Genomic DNA, 12,880 nt, shown 5'->3' on the forward strand with positions numbered 1-12,880 from the left:
TTCCACTAAAAAAAAAAAAAAACCCAAACTCTGCCTAATACCAGCCTCCTGCTCCAAAAACCTGCCATCCAGTAGGCTGAGAACTTACTAAATTTTGTCTCTAAGAGGAAATGACGTAAAAATACTGAGTCCGTGTACTTGTCACAGTTCCTTCCTTACCATTAGATTTTGTTTTATTTTAAATATAGGAACCATTTTCTGTGTTTCCAACGAAGTAGGCTTTAACTTGAAATCATTTACTGGGATAACTGAGCGTTAAACTGTTGGAAAAAATCCCAATCATGCTGCTAAGATATTGTCAATATGTGTGTAACTACTATTTACTTTAGAAGCTGATGCAAAGTGGGTGCCACACACAGGAATACGGAAGAAAAATCATCGCAGCTTAAAAGTAAAACTGTTTTTGTCATTTGAAGAAACACAGCATTCTCATACACTAAGAAGCAAGTAAGTTGTTATAACTCTCCAGCTCAGAAAGTAGAAGTCAGAGGGCAAACGCAACGGCCACTCTACCAGGAACTGAAGAATTGGAGGAAGAGGTTCAAAATAGCAATGGGTTTTTCCCTGAGGTGTATATTTTACAAGAAATGTTCAATTCCACTTTAGATATGGAAAGAGAGTGTGTTTTTCCCACTAAAAGGGGAAACAGGAAAGGTATAAGTAGCTTGCCCCATTACTATGTCCCATCTGGAAAATAAAAAAGATGGAGAAAATGACTAGTCATCAGTGCATGACCTACTGAAAATGACTTTCTGGATAACATGGACGTACCTGAGTGAACGGACATTTCCCACAACCTCTATGTGGGGGTCCTTACTTTCTTTCCTGGTGGTGAGGCTTACTTTTCAAAGGCCTACGTAGTTAGCTATACGGTGGATTTTGGTGGTGGTGTTTTCTTTGGATCCCAAAGGGTCATAGGAAGGCTCCCACCAGGGTGCAGGCACACAGTCACCAAGGGGCAGTGATGTCAGGGAAGGACTAGGGCCCCCAGCACCCGGGCGTCTCAGGAGCCTGAGCCCAGGTGCCAGGACTCTCCCAGCACACCTGGGAGATGGGGGCATTTCCAGTGGAGCCAAGAGAAGGGACTTCATGGGCAACCAGTTATCCCCACATTTCTCCCTTTATCATGTACCTACATAATACCTCCTAGGAGATAGAAAATTTGGAAAAAACAGTCCCAGGAGAAAAAGTGAAAACCTGTCACAAAGAGGCCAGGAGAATGAGATAAATTAAGTACCTGGTCCACTGCTGTGGATTGAATTGTATCCCTTACCAATTCATATTTGTAGCCCAGACTCCCAGTGCAATAGTGTTAGCAAGTGTGGCCTTTGGGAGGTGATCAGGTTCAGATGAAGCCATGACGGGGGAGCCCCCACCATGGGAGTAGGGTCCTCACAAGAAGAGGAAGACAGGCCAGAGCTCGCTCGAGTTCTCACCAGAACCTGTGCCATGATGGCCCCTGATCCCAGACTTCCTGGAATCCAGAACTGTGAGAAGCGAATGTCAGTTGTTGAAGCCACCCAGACAAAGGTATTTTGTTACGGCATCTCCAGCTAAGGCTCGCTATCACTCAGCTTTGGAACCAGGATTGCGAACCAAAGTCTACGGATTCTAAGCTCATGTTCTTAAGAACTGTGCCTTACTGCTTTTTGAGAAACACTGAAGTAAGCCATTCAATGTGTTTGAATTCCAGTATGCTATTTGCTTTCAAAGCTACACATGAAATTTGGTTTGCCTGGTTAGATATGAGCTGGATGATTAAGAATTCTGAAATTAACAAAGCAATAGTCAAATCAGTTCTCTTAATAAAACGACAGCTCTCTGATTTCTGCAAAAGCTCTTTGAGGTCCCCTTGAACTGGGAAAGCACAGTTTTCCAAAGGGTAAAAATGATCACAAAGGTTTAAGTCAGTATGTGCTCAGGATTTAAAATTTCCACAATATTGAAACGTTTGAAATATGAGCATAGTACATATTTTAATTGAGGTATAGTTGCTGTATAATATTATATAAGTTTCAGGTGTACAATGTAGTGATTCACCATTTTTAAAGGTTATACTCCAGTTATAGTTATTACAAAATCCTGGCTGCATTCCACGTGTCGTACACTTCATCCTTGTAGCTTATTTTATACCTGGTAGTTGGTACCCCTTACTCCCCTACCCCTAACCTGCCCCTTCCCCTCTCCCTCTCCCCACTGGTAGCCACTAGCTTGTTCTCTGTATCTGTGAATTGAGCACTGGATTTTTTTCAGCAGCTTTATCGAGATAGAACTTAAGTACCATTAGAGTACTTCAAAACTCTTTGTCTTTACAGTAACTTCTCTAAAAATAAATAAACAAATCTACTTACCCACCCCAAATTTTTAAAAAATAAAGAAAAAAATCTTTGTCTTTAACTATATTGTGATAAAATTGGTATTTTGTTTAACATCATGGGAAACAATGTTTTAACTGAAAAACATTATTCATGATCATTTTAAAAGCTGATATGAATATCTACATCTCTCAGTAAATCTACTAATATCTAGTGCAAAATGGGCTGGCAGAAGAATGTTACATTCTGTCTCGATGCCATCCAAATAAAACCTTCTAAGTTTACGTTGTAAATTCAAGCAAAGGACTGTAAGAGGATAAAGCAGGTACCAAGAAATGCAGGCTTCTCCCCTCTGTGCTGATTTTGTGAGCTTGTTTCTCATTTTGGGTAGGCTTGGTGAGTTTGCTAACTTGTCCTGCCAACAAATTATCTTGTGGTCAATGAGCGGGAGAGGGACTGTGAAATTTCGTTTGTCGGATGCTGGGATATGACCAAATCGTCATGTCTGAAGTTCTCCTTCATTTGCCTTCTGTTACTCATGCTCTTTACTGGCTCCATCCTGCATGATGAAACGCAGCTGGGTATCTTGGGCCAGTGACTAAGGCGCCTTGTCCGTGCATGCTTGGTTTGGGTCCTGGGGCCTCCTGACTCAGGCGGTTAGTGGCTCTCGGAGGTACCGGGCAAAAGCACAGAGTCGGCTGGCCAGAAGCCATGGTTGTGGCTGCTTGCGTTCAGAAAGGTGAAATCTGCCCCGAAGGCACTTCCATGGACAGAAAGACTATGACTTCGTATAATTATTATTTTTATTTCTTCATAGCAATGTTCACATTCTCATCTGGTGGTTTAGGTGAGTTTGAAGAGGCGTCTACCCCATGACTCGCTGTGGTTGCTCAAAATCAGTATGAGTGGTGGGTGCCTAAGACCCCAAGAGGACAAATTATGAAGGTAAACATGGAAAATTTTTTTTTTAATTTAAGTATAGCCAGTTTACAATGTTGTGTCAGTTTCTGGTGTACAGCATAGTGTTTCAGTCATACATATACATACATATACTCCTCATATTCTTTTCCATTATAGGTTATTACAGGATATTGACTATAGTTCCCTGTGGTGTACAGTAGAAACTTGTTGTTTACCTATTTTATATATAGTAGTTAGTGCCTGCAAATCTCGAACTCCCAGTTTATCCCTTCCCACCTCTTTTCCCCACTCTGGTAAATATGTTTTTTATGTCTGTGCATCTGTTTCTGTTTTGTAAGGAAGTTCATTTGTGTCCTTTTCTTTTTTTTTTAGATTCCACATATGAGTGATCTCATATGGTATTTTTCTTTCTCTTTCTGGCTTAGTTCACTTAGAATGACGATCTCCAGGTCCATCCAAACATGGAAAATTAATACTCTCTCCCGGTCAGGGTGGAGCTGGTGGCCCTCCAGTTCACGTTAAAACAGGACTGACCGCACGATATCGCCTTGCTTCCAATGTACCTAAAGTTAACACCAGTGGTTAACTCCACCAGTGGGATCTATACCAGCAGCCACTAAAGGGACTGCACGGGGTGGAGGGAAATGACGGAGGGCGAGGTCAGTAGCCTCGATAGCTGACATTCTTCTGAAATTCATTCATTCGTTCATTCATCTGTTAGTTGAATATCTCCCACAGGCACTGCCCATGCCCATGCTCTGGGGCCCGGAAATGACTCCACCATGGTTCCTTAAGGAGTGGACAGTCCCACAGGGCAGACCTGGCCACCCAAACTGACCCCAGGAGCTACAGAATCCAGGAGTAATTCTGAGGGCTGGCCCCCTGATGTCCCATAGCCATGGGACAGCACATTAGCAGCGAGGTGGGCAAGTGAGAACAGAGGAAGCCCGGCCAAGACTCCAAAGTGGCCAAAGTTCCACTCTGTTACCTGGAGAACATCCCGGATGTCCATCCAAATCAGTCTCCTTGCACAGTGAAATCCTCTCCAGTGGCCAGAAATATCACTTAGAGAATGAAGTCCTTGTTGCAATTCTTACTTCTACAACAGAATCCCAGACCTGCCGTCTCCCTCCTAAGACAATGACGGAAACATTCTTGAAAAGAAACAGAAGAACTGCAAAATAATACAAGGCTACAAAATGATTTTGCAATTTCAAAGTGGTTTCTATGACCTTTGTTACAGGCTGAACGTCATTCCCTCTCAAATGGAGATGGGACCTTCAAAGAGGTGATTAAGATTAAATAAGGCTATTAGAGTGGGCTGTCATCCCACAGGACTGTGTCCTTATAAGAAGAGGAAATTTGGACACACAAAGGGGTACCAGGGATGAACAAGACAGAGGAAGGATCACAGAGGACACAGAGAAAGCAGCCATCTGTAAGCAAAGGAGAGAGGCCTCGGAAGAGATCTACGCCTGCTGACACCTTGATCTTGGACTTCCAGCCTCCAGAACAATTAGAAAATGAATTTCTGTTGGTCAGGCCACTCAGTCTATGGCATTTTGTTACAGGAGCCCTAGCCTAGCAAACTAGTACAATCTCCAACTTAAGAGTATGTACCACATAAAACACCCATCTTGAACTACCTACTGCTCTTAACTAAAAATTCTTATAGAAGGTCTCTGCAGAAGTGCAAGTTCTAATCTATAGGTAGTCTTTGTGTTTTCAAGGAAATGTCCCAGAAAGAAAATGACTGGACAGGAGCATCACCACTGGAATGCATAGACTTCAGACTCGTCCAGTGGCCTGTGCGGAGCTTAGCCATAAATTCACAAGGGCCATCATCCAGCACCAAGCTGTCAGTCAGTCATTCACATACGCTAAACCACATAACTCTCTGATGTTGATAAAGTAAGACAGACAGGAGACTCTGTGTCAATGATTAAGCATGCCTTTTCAAAGGCCACATTCTTGGCAATCATTTGGAATGGGTTTTTTTCCCCCCTAAACAAAGACCCAAGGAAAACAGTGGAAAGGCTTTCAAAGGCACCCATTACACTAAGGGCGACCAGCCGTGAGGATGTATGCATGCCAGTGGAACTATTTTTACTCCTACATTCTGAACACTGTTTCTTTTCAAACCAGCTGTGTGAAGGGTCTGCTGGCTGGCTTCTAACTGGAAAAGTCACAGAAATTTACCCTTGCAGAAAATGTCTATAACAGTTTCTTCCTTGGAAAAAATAATGACAAATCCTGAATCACATTTCCTAGGATCTTAAAATAATAATGTTGATTTGCTGGTTTATTTGAAAATTTCATGGTAATAAAATAACCAATTAAAGCTTTAACCTATTTCCATCGGAGCAATCAAGGGAAAAGGAGGTGACAGAAAGTGGCTCTGTCACTTTGGCTTGATCATTCTTTGGCTAGTCCAAAACCCACGTCTGATGATGGGTGGTTCTGGGACACAGCAAGCGTTGAAGTGTCCAGGCTGGGGTACGCACTGGGTGAAAATTCTTTCTTCTCTCTTTATTTAAATCAATCTTGAGGAATTCTTAAACCTCTCAAATCTTTGCTCATAGAGCGTCTAGCATTTCCCTGTTGGCCACTAAAATTGAAATCCTTTCTCGTCCTTCTTAACTTTCTGAGCCTTGCACATTGGAGGATGAAGACAAGTGGGCTGTAATAAAAATCTCTGAAGATTAAGAATAGGTCTTGTGCGTCCCATGAGAAGACACAGATGACCAACAGTTCTAGAAATCTTTGTACTAAGAAAGAGTCCAGCCAGTGGAGAAAGGGAATTATCGGACCTTTATAAGGCTTCAGCAGAGTCCGTGTGTGCAGACAGCCATGTGTGCTCAGAGGATGAAGTATAGTTGAGAGGTTAGGTGAAGAGGCCAGCAGGGGAGTCCTGCCATGTGCCTGTGAGGGTTCCCCCATCCTGGGGTGTTTCCCGGTCCTGCTGGGGGTAGGTATCAATGTCATGCAGAGCCTCGAGGTCATGGACACAGAAGGGCTCTGGAGGTATCAACACCATACGGTGACACCCTTTGGGGTCTGGCTTCTTGCTAACTCTGCAGACATTGCTCATTTATACAGTCCTGCCCTGGATGGCCTGGATTCTCACAGGGTAGCCCTGAGCAGCACTGGACTCACCTGTGAACAGGTGAGAAATGTAGAACTTCGGGCCCCACCTGAGCTACTGAAGGAGAGTCTTTGTTTTCACCAGATTCCCAGGTAATGCTCATGCGTGCTGTCTGAGTCTGTTCAGGCGCTAAAACAGAACGCTGTAGGCTGGACGGCATATAAACAGCAGACGTTTCTTCTGACAGCTCTGGAGGCTGGGAAGTCCACGATCAAGGTGCTGGCAGGTCCTGTGTCTGGTGAGGGCCCAATTCTAGGTTCATAGAGGGCTATCTTTCACTGTGTCCTCACATGGCAGGAGGGGCGGGGAGTCTTGGGGGTCTCTTTGATAAAGGCACTAATCCCATGGAAGAGGACTCTGCCCTTTGACCTAACCACCCCCAAAGGTCCCACTTCCTAACGCCACCATATGGGAGTTAGCATTGCAAAGTATGAATTTCAGGGGACACAAGCGTTCAACTGTGGGATGCAGTAAGGCTAGGGAAGTGCTGGTCGAGGGCGGAAGGGGAGGAAGATCGTGCTGATTATCACCATCTGATTGCTAAGTGGTACTGCATGACAAGAACATTAAACCATCCTGGGTTCACTTGTGGATGGATACTTCTGCAGGGGAATCTTGCCAGATGGCCACACATGGCAGACAAGGCGAACCTGGTGTACAGGATTCTTGCAGAGGAATGTTTATCCAGGTTGCCATGGGCATCAGAGTCAACTGGACTTTCATCGATGGCTGATGAGGAGTTGAGCACTCACAGAATTATTCCATTAGATACGCTGGTAAACAACATATACATTGCATGTGTATATACAGATATCTATCACTCTCTCTCTAAATATACACGTCCCCAGCTGTAATTATTGAATGCTCTATGTCCCTATCAAGCATAACAGGGAAGAGATGACTCGCTTACTTACTGATCTTAACTGACTTACATGGCCAATAAAACAACAAACCTATTTCCCTCCATGCTTAGTTTTAGGGGTTGATTATATTTTCAATATTTGCCTCTAGAGATGTAGTTTTATGAAACTTACACGATCCAAACTTTTAATCCACTTCACTTCTACGAGTTTTTCTTTCTCTTTAAGGGGTTGACAGAAGGCAGCTCATGCTGCCTTCCTCTGAAATTTCAGAGCACCTTTCTAAAACACGGCATGGCACGGGGAGCAGCAACTCTCTTGCAGACCATAAATGGCACTGCTTTATAAGCAGCAACACCAGGGGCACAAGAAATGTATTAGAAACAAAAGAAAAGGACAGAGTCCTTTGTAGCAGCGACTCTGCCAAGGCCAGCTGCTTTTGTGACTTGACCTAGCAGCACGGATGGGCTTTTGGGTCAATGTCCGTATCCCCCATGGAGTGGGGGTGGGGTGGAAACCCATCTGAGCTGATAGGAGGGACGGCCAACTACTGAGAGGGCTGGGGTGCTTTCACGCCATAGTACTTTTCAATTTTATCTCAAAACTTAAGATTGGAAAAAAAAAAAAAGACTCCAGGTGTCTGGAGCATTTTGCCACATGATTTACAGTACATAAAATCATGGAAAGTCACACCACTTCCTGATAGCACACAGCTCATGTTGGCCACTGAAACCCTTCTTCTGACTAATTCATTCCATGCGGTAGTTTTCCATGGCTGACTCATAACCATATCCTACTTTTCTCATTTCCTGAAATGATTCTGATGAAGGTTATTCCACATAAAAAGTGGAATGATATATAAAATCCAGAAACCTAGGTACAATTTTAAAATCTTAAGTCTAACTCCCAAATAAACTTTTGGTCATAAATTCGTGAGACAGACTCATGTTTCTGGGTTTCAAAAGGACATCATATATTCCAGTAGAAAAGTCCATAGCACAGAACTGGGCTCACGATCAAAAGTTAGTGAATTCAATTCAGAATCAGATCTTTTAATGAAACGAAACTGTAAAGCAAAAATATTTTGAGACCAAAAAGAGATCTCAAACCAAGATGACGTATCTTGAGAGGGAATTAGAAGCAGTATGGACGCTTCTGTTCTGTAAAATGTCACCATTATGCTTTGCTTAAAAGGACACTTCAATATGTAATCATCGATTTTTTTTACACTATTACCAAAAGAAACACAGAGTACTTTGAATTGCCTTGATTTGCCTGTGTTTTAAGGAAAGTGTTTATCTTTAAATTTAAAATTACCTGTGCTCTCTAAAAAAACCCACCACCACCACCAACACCAACAACAAAAACTCAGATGCAATGCACAATTCAAATCTTCAATTGGAGCTGATGGGAGGAGAGTCAACAAGCCATCCCCTAATAATTTCTCTTACTCATCTTCTAGCTTTGAGACTGAGAAGTATTTTTATTTTTCTGGGTAGTACCCTGAAAAATATGTTTCAATACAAAAATGTGAGATTTGTGAGGCAACTGGGGAAATTTGAACCCAGAATCAATATTTGATATTAAGAAAGTACATTTATTTATTTATTTGTTTATTTGTTTGTTTGTTTGTTTGTTTGTTTGTTTGTTTATTTATTTATTTATTTATTTGTTTATTTATTTATTTATTTATTTATTTATAAAAGGGTCCTTATCCCTCAGAGATGCACATCATTGAAATATGAAGCCCACAGGTATGTTTAAAACTACCTTGTGGTGTGAGGATGGGAAGAGGGATTCAGGTGTTGATTGCTGATGAATCTGGGTGGTGAGTTGAGTACACGGGGTTCATTAGACTGTAAGTGTCTGAGAACCTCCATAAATAAAAAGTTACTTTTAAGAAGTTAAAAGGCAAAAAAAAAAAGTAGCAAAGAATTAATAAAGGATTTAAAATAAGTTCAGCATTCCTGGTACTAATTCTAAACAGACATAGTATAAGATAATTTTCGTAATTCACACAAACTGAAAATACATCATTTAATTTTTAACCATTTTTCAAGACAAAATTTCATACTCTGACATAAAGTATACGACAGAACTCTCTTGGACATGGTTCATTTTTTGCAATTATTGCCATTGAGTCAGTAGGGAAACTATTTAGAACAATTTCCAAAATGCTGGAAAATACGTGCAAAGAAACACCTCAGCCTACTTTTCAGACGAGGACCCAGTAGTGTGGAAGTTTTTGTTTCTTACTGTGTAATAGACCTGCGTCAGATCAGTCAAGTGACCTGAAAGGTCTAGAGGCCATGCTGAGATGGGTGTTCTTACCGAACGGTTGATGGAACATTGGGTACGTTACGGTACTTGAAAGCTGTGAAGACCACACAGAAGCCATGGATAAGGGTAATGTCCGTTCAACCGGAAATGCCATGTGGATTCCTCATGCTCACTTGGCTCATTCCAGCCACCCATTTCAGAAGCACTAACTCATAACTCCCACAACGATCCCATGAGCTGTGGAGGTGGCAACTGATATATTTTTATTTCATTGATGAAAAGATTGAGGCAGACCATGTGATTCCTCAAGTCAGGGGGTGACCAAAGAGGAAAGCAGGAAATAAAACCCAACCCAGCACTTGGAAAGCCCCGCATGCAGCTTTCACCATCATTGACAGTATCTTTTGTTCCAAGCCCGGGGAAGATGCTGAACTGAATGACATATTAAGATGCATATTAGCACACAGCAGGGGGTGGGGTTTTAAATTTCCAGATAACTTCGAAAAAATAATAAACGTTAAAAAAAGCTGTCACATTTAACACACTTAAAGGATGGAAAGACGATATCCTTTCACAGAAGAAGACGTCAATAGACTTGGCAGCCAACAGTGACACCGGTGGTGATGAGATGGATGGGAAACAACAGATTCCACAAATCGACAGCTTACTCACTACTGGGTTTGGAGGCAGGTACCTGGCATCTGTTCTCTCTTTTCACCCTAGAACTTCTCTGTGGGAGAGGTGCTATTTCTTTTTCACAGATGAGGAACTGAGGCTACATGTCGTGCCTAATTCTCTTGGAGGTTTGACGTGGCATCAAAATCTGGAGCAAAGCGACAATGAAACTGTACCTAGCCTAACACAAATTCTTAAAATAGCGAAGAATGATCCATCATACCCCGTGGCAAACGATGCTGACAAGTTTGAGCTGTCAAAGAGGTGCCTGTGGTCCCATGTACTGCTGATGGAAAAAGCCGGATTCTCTTAAGGCGGCTGATTATTCATGAGACATTTGGCCGCTCTGTGGAAGATGTTAACCCACGCTGATGTCTTGCGCCAACAAGGTCTGCAAAACCAGCGACCTTCTGTAAGAAAGCTGGCCTCGGGCTCAGGCCCTTCTTTTCACCTTATGCACCACACCACCTTCATCTCCAGCAAAACACAGTGCCTGCGGCACCGATGGATTGATGAGCAGGGCTGATAGAGGAATGGCTTTATCAAGAACTATCCAGAAAAGATATTATCAAGAAAAACCCTTGCATCTCTATTTAAGATTAAGACAGGGCTGCACTGTCCATTTTAGACACTGACAGCTCAAAATGGTTCAGCCTTTAACTTCTAACAATCAGAATGTTATATACCCTTTTCTATAGAAAATCTGACAATTTAAGGGTTTTGAATAGCAGAGGCTTTAATCTGGTTTCCCAAGGAGCCATGGCATCTTAGGACACTGGTCCAGGAGTCCGTTTGGTCTCTAGCCTTGGCTTTGGCAAAAACAAGTTGTGCTGCACTGAGCAGAATGTTTCACCTCCCTGGATCTGTCTCATCTGTTGCAAAATCAGTGGTGAGGGAGCTCCAAAAGGATGATAGCAGGGGCAGGAAAGATCATAATCACGTCTAACAGAATTCAGCTTATTCAACGGAACAAACTGTGGGAAAGCAGAGGAGGGATATTAATATCTATGCTAATGGAGCACTATAAGCACATTTCACCTGAATACTAAAAATAGGCTTCCCAGTAATCGCAGTAATTTTTTAAAAAGATCATAAATTACTGTCATCCTAGCTGCATGAAACTCTGATTAGAGTCGCTGGAAATTGTGAGAATGCAAAGGTGGATAAATGTAGCCTATTTATTCCAGGCATCGTTGGAAAATCCGTACAAGGTCAGGATTAGTGGGGGTAAGGGGGAGAAGGAAAACTTGCCTGAAAAATTAAGCAGTGTCAGGAAGCTGGACACAATCTGTGATTCACAGCACAGGATTCTTTCTGTAAGGACTCTTATCTAACCCTGTTTGTTCTGGATAGTGGCTCGTATGCTCTTGAGTGATGGGTTCAGACAAGTTCAAGTTAATAAGCTCCATGATGAATCCTATTATGCAGGTGTTTCTATAACTTTTATAGGCAAGACAGAAGATAAAGAACTTGTTTGTAAGACGCACAAGCATCCTGCTGGTCATGGTCTAATCAGACTAATGCTGCAGATGCCATGATTTCAAACAGCCCCTTGTTCCTGTGGATTAAGTCAGTCCAAATGCCCGGAACTGGGACCCAGAGAAGGTCTTGAGGATCTTTTGAGAATGTAGCTCACATTTGCCAGTTGCTTATGCAGGCTCTGACTGATAATAATTCTAAGTTATATTCAACCTCCACTTTGCAGTTTTTGTCTTTTCACATGTAGTAACTCATTTCAGTTTCTCCCAAGCCCTTGGGAGGACTCAGGGAAGGCATTCTCATTCTTACCTTTGCAGAAATGAGGCTCGGTGAGCTCAGATCGCTTGCCCAAGGTCATGTAGCTCATACTGGCACCACCAACATGCACATTCATGCCCTCTGACTGTTTGTTACCCAGGATAGCTGTACCCAAATACGCCTTCTTGTAAATCCTTAAGATAGTACCAAAAAAGGCACAGGTGAGGTATACACACATGCCTGCAGATTTCTGCGGTGAGTCAGTAAATATAACTTAAAGGGAACTTTGATCAGTGAGCTCATTCACGCCTCAGGCTCTGAACTGAGATAGGGTTAAGACCATTAAAAAAATTTTCCCCCCAATTTTTAATCCAAGAAGTCAGGTTCTGGGCATTTTTGAGTACTTGAATATAAACCCTGAATCTGCCTAAACTGTTAACAGGGATGTATGATTTATGACTCTAACTAGACTGCTTTGGTTTGAAGGTGGGTCTGATCAAAGGCACAGTCTGGCACAGGTGCAAGCCACCCATGAAGGGCCACTAAGGAAGCCCCCACGCTGGAAGGCGCTGGGCGTTTATGCAAGAAGGTTCGTTTGAACACTCCTCTGTCAATTACTCCATATAAGGACACCAACCCAGACTTCTGTAAGAACTTGAAAAGCAGGCTCTTCCTTTACCATTTCTCCATCTCTTACACTTAGAAGGGACGGGAAATAGAGAAGAAGAGAAACTGAATGAAAGGAACAGAAGCAGACAAGGAAGGCTCATCCTGACACTCCTCTCAAGGTTTCTGGTTTTTATGGGGTATCCCTTTGATGGAAAACATCTGCACGGAAGGAGGGTGGGTACATAGTTTTAAATAATGAAAATAAGGTTTTAGGATGGAAACCATTTTGCAATTATTTAATAATTTTAATACTTAATGTAATAATCTGAAATGTACCA

At 42.4% G+C, this 12,880-nt stretch overlaps 1 protein-coding gene and 1 long non-coding RNA gene across 2 annotated transcripts in view; both read right to left on the bottom strand.

Annotated features, from left to right (window-relative positions):
• The window catches only part of RCAN1 (regulator of calcineurin 1), a 90,296-nt gene that overhangs the window by 28,479 nt on the left and 48,937 nt on the right, over positions 1-12,880 (bottom strand). The gene's annotated exons all lie outside the window — the stretch shown is intronic.
• Positions 9,762-12,106, bottom strand: LOC140698599 (uncharacterized). The gene is made up of 2 exons (XR_012076392.1): positions 11,985-12,106; positions 9,762-11,170 (listed from the first exon to the last, which is right to left on the bottom strand). It is a non-coding gene; the product is annotated as an uncharacterized lncRNA (long non-coding RNA).

The sequence above is a fragment of the Vicugna pacos genome, chromosome 1, assembly GCF_048564905.1.
Source record: "Vicugna pacos chromosome 1, VicPac4, whole genome shotgun sequence".
Classification (NCBI taxonomy): Eukaryota; Metazoa; Chordata; class Mammalia; order Artiodactyla; family Camelidae; genus Vicugna; species Vicugna pacos.